Consider the following 4592-nt stretch of genomic DNA (forward strand, 5'->3'; position numbering starts at 1 on the left):
CATGCAAATTCTTCTGCTAGTTGGGGTTTAGTCCAAATCTGCATCCTTTCCTTCAAGGCTCAGGGGTCCAAGATTATCTTCTGTGTCTGTATTTATTGGTTTCCCTTTTCTTTGTTGAAGAGGGTCTGTGCAATCCTTCTGCCTAGTCCGCCATCTTGCCCCACCTCTGGGCTTATCAGTTTTTATCCTTTTCCATTTCTAGTATATTTTGAGGGTTTTACTTTTAATTGGCACGAAGAGAGGGAACCGGAAGATAGCCTTTAATGAAGATAAGTTGTAGGTGCGTGATGAAAAGAGATAGGCTTTAGGTTTACACAAAACCAAACTTACTGCCATTGAGTCAATTCTGACTCATTGTGACCCCTGTTGGGTTGCTGAGGCAGTAGATCTTTACGGAACTAGATTGCACCATCTTCCTTCTGTGGAGCAGCTGGTGGGTTGGAACCACTGTCCTTCTGGTTAGCAGTCAAATGCCTTAGTCAAATGCCACCAGAGCTCCTTAGATTTATACAAGTCTGGTTTGATTTCTAACTTTCCCATTTGCTGGGGGTGTGACTTTGGGAATATTACTTAATATCAGCAAACTTATTTTGTGATATGAAAAGAAGGATAATAATCTGCCCTTCAGAGGTGTTTGGATGTCATGGCCTCTCTACCCTTAAACTACCTAGCTACTACTACTGACAGTTCTAATCAGGGCCACAATAGATAGACCCTGATAGAATGGGAGAAAAATGTGGAACAGAACTTGAATTCCTAAAAAGTCCAGACTTTCTGGACCAGTTGTCACTGGAGGACTCCCTGAGACTATTGGTTTGAACCAACTTTGAACCAAAACTATCCCCTGAGGTCTCCATTTAGTGAAACAACAGATTGGCATACAAAATAAAGGATATTACCCATGAGTGTGGTGTGCCAGTAAAAGAAAAAAAATTACAAAAAGTCAACATTCATTCTAAAGGAAAGATAGAAGATAAGGGGGCCAGGTTAACTAGAGTACTGAAAATAGAACAATTAGAATACAATTAAAAGAGAATAATTAAAAACACAAAAGAGAATAGAGACACATTGTGAAAAATGCAACTGATGTCATTGGAAAATTTGTGTAGAAATTGTCAATTGGGAATCTAATTTGCAGTGTTAACTTTCTTAGAAAACACAGTGAAATACTGTTGTTGTTGTTGTTGTTATGCGCTGTTGAGTTGGACCTGACTCATAACGACCCCTCCTTGGGTTTCTGAGGTGGTATCATTACGGAAGTAAATTGCCCAACCTTCCTTCCGAGGAGTGGCTGGGTTTGAACCGCCAGCCTTCTGGTTAGCAGTCAAGTGCTTAGGCACTATGCTGCCAGAGCTCCTTTATATTATAAAAATGATTGGGTACAAGATTATATATATAACATCTAATTCAGCATCATTAATTTCAACTATAATGACTGTTATTATTTTAAGCATTGTTATTATTATTATTATTTGAAGATTTAAATAGCATTCACTTATCTGGCCCCTAGCTGCCTTTGTATTACCATGTTATATCAAAGTAGGGAAGAAATGGAGAATTCTTCATTTAAACCTTCCCTGCCTCAGGTAATTAACCTCTGTATGGTTTCTTGTCCACCAAAGAATTTTATATCAGCAACTGAATTTTATACCAGTGGAGCAAGAGGCTTTCTTTTTTGTCCTTTCCTTTTAACCTTGGATGTAAATTATGAAGATAACATACTAGCACCCAAGATGCTTATTTCTCTTAGTACCTATAAATGGTCACTTCTACACAGATATTAGTGTGGTAAAGTATATTAAATTAGCTGTGTAAATAACTAAAATTCTTAGGATGAAGTTATCTCTCTGTTATTTTAGAACACCCTTCATGCTTGCTGTAGATTATGACTCAACAAGTATAGTCGGACTTCTTTAGCAAGGTATTGATGTCTTTTCTTAAGATAATCTGTGGTGGACTGAAGATGATTATGCTGTTTTTAGAGGTTTTAATATGTGCTTATTTAAAAAATGGTCTTGTTTTGTTGTTATGTGCCATTGAGTTGGCTCTGACTCATAGCAGCCCTATGTACAGAAGAACTTAACACTGCCCAGTTGTGTGCCATCCTCACAATCCTTGCTTTACTTGAGCCCATCATTGCAGCCACTGTGTCAGTCTGTATTGTGGAAGGTCTTCCCCTTTTACACTGACTCTCCACTTTACCAAGCAAGATATTCTTCTCCAGGGAATGGCCCCTTCTTACAACATGAGCAAAATAGGTGAGACAAAGTCTGGCCATTCTTGCTCCCAGGGAACATTCTGGCTGCACTTACTCAAGGACAGATCTGTTCATTCCTCTGGCAGTCCATGGTATTTTCAGTATTCTTTGCCAACACCATAATTCATAGGTATCAACTCTTCTTTGGTTTTCCTTATTCGTTGTCCATCTTTCACATGCATCTGAGGCAATTGAAAATACTGTGTCTTGGGTTAGGCACACCTTAGTCTTAAAAGTGACATCTTTGCTCTTCAGCATTCTAAAAAGGTCTTTTGCAAGCTGATTTGCCTAGTGTAATATGTCAGATTTCTTGACTGCTCCTTCCATGGGTGTTGATTGTGGATCCAAGTAGAATGAAATCCCTATAACAACTTCAGTCTTTTCTCCGTGATGCAATGATGCTGCTTATTGGTGCAGATGTGAAGATTTTTGTTTGTTCCTGTTGAGGTGTAATCTGTACTGCAGACTGTAGTCTTTAATCTTCTTCAGTAGTGCTCCAAGTCATCTTCACTTTCAGCAAGCAAGGTTGTGTCATCTGCATATGTCGGGTTGTTGATGAGTCTTTCTCCAATCCTAATGCCTCATTCTTCTTCATATAGTCCTGCTTCTCAGATTATTTGCTCAGCATACAGATTGAATAAGTATGGTGAAAGGATAAAACCCTGACGCACTACCTTTCTGATTTTAAACCATGCAGTATCCCCTTGTTCTATTTGAATGACAGCCTCCTGGCCTCCGTACAGGTTCTTCATGAGCACAATTAATTCTGGAATTCTCATTATTAACAATGTCATCCATAATTTATTATGATCCACACAGTAAAATGTCCTTGCATAGTCAGTAAAACACAAATAAACATCTTTCTGGTATTCTTTGCTTTCAGCCAGGATGCACCTAACATGAGCAATGATATCCCTTGTTCCATGTCCTCTTCTGAATCTATCTTGCATTTCTGAAGGCTCCCTGTCAGTATACTACTACAACCATTTTTGACTTATCTTCGCCAAGATTTTACTTGGTTGTGATGTTAATGATATTGTTTAATAGTTTCCACATTTCTTTGAAATGGGCACAGATACTGATCTCTTCTAGTCAGTTGGCCAGGTAACTATCTTCTAAAATTTTTGGTATAGACGAGTAAGTGCTTCTAGCCCTGCATCTGTTTGTTGAAACATCTCAGTGGATATTCCATGAATACCTGGAGACTTGTTTTTGCCAATTCCTCCAGTGCAGCTTCGACTTCTTCCTTCAATACCAGTGGTTCTTGACTGTATGCCACCTCCTTAAATAGTTGAATATTGACCTTTTTTTTTTTTGGTACAGTGACTCTGTATTCCTTCCATCTTCTTTTGATGCTTCCTGTGTCATTCAATATTTTCCCCCATAAAATTCTTCAATATTGCTACTCAAGACCTGAATTTTTCCTCAATTCTTTCAACTTGAGAAATTCCAAGCATGTTCATCCCTGTTGGCTTTCTAACTCTAGGTATTTGCACATTTCATTATAATAATAGACTTTGTCTTCTTGAGCTTCTCCTTGAAATTTTCTGTTCAGCTCTTTTATCTCTCTTTTCTTTGCTTTAGATACTGTCCATTAAAGACCAAGTTTCAGTCTTTTTTGACATCCAGTTAGTCTTTTCTTCCTTTGCTGTCTTTTTAATGACCTTTTGTTTTTTCATGTATGATGTTCTTGATATCTTCCCATAATTTGTCTTGTTTTTGGTCACTGGTGTTCAGTGTGTCAAATATATTCCTCAGATGGTCCCTAAATACAGGTGGGAGCTAATCAAAGTCATATTTTGGCTCGCAGTGGCTTTTTAAAATTTTCTTCAGCTTCAACTTGAACTTGCACAGGAGCAATTGATGATCTATTTCACAGTAAGCTCCTAGCCTTATTTCAGGTAAAGCTATTGAGCTTCTCCATTGCCTCTTGCCACAGGTGTAGTCGATCTGATTCCTGTGTATTTCATCTGGCTAGGTTCATGGATATAGCCGCTGTTTATGTTGTTGAAAAAAGGTTTTTTTTTTTTTTTAATTGTGATTCGGGTGAAGATTTACAGAGCAAATTCACTTTCTGTACAGCAGTTCACATATACTTTGTCTCATGTCATTGATCACAGTTTACCACAGTGCAACAGCTCCCCTCCCACTTCCTCCCCATAGTTACCTCTTCCCAGTGTCCATCCCTCCTTGCACTCCTGCCCCCTGAGCTGTCTCCCTGTGCATAAGCAGCCCTTGTTTCTCCCATGATTGTTCTCTCCCAGGAGTGTATCTACTTGAGGTAAATGTTTAACTCATATGCCTGTTTTTTGTTTGGCTGGAAACCACAGGTGTG

At 38.7% G+C, this 4592-nt stretch overlaps 1 protein-coding gene across 1 annotated transcript in view; it reads left to right on the top strand.

Annotated features, from left to right (window-relative positions):
* The window catches only part of LOC103193265 (ankyrin repeat domain-containing protein 26), a gene marked incomplete at its 3' end in the record, with an annotated part of 130106 nt that overhangs the window by 25096 nt on the left and 100418 nt on the right, over nt 1-4592 (top strand).

Source organism: Orycteropus afer, unplaced genomic scaffold (assembly GCF_000298275.1).
Source record: "Orycteropus afer afer isolate SDZICR_OR568_19922 unplaced genomic scaffold, OryAfe1.0 scaffold00035, whole genome shotgun sequence".
NCBI classification, from domain to species: domain Eukaryota; kingdom Metazoa; phylum Chordata; class Mammalia; order Tubulidentata; family Orycteropodidae; genus Orycteropus; species Orycteropus afer.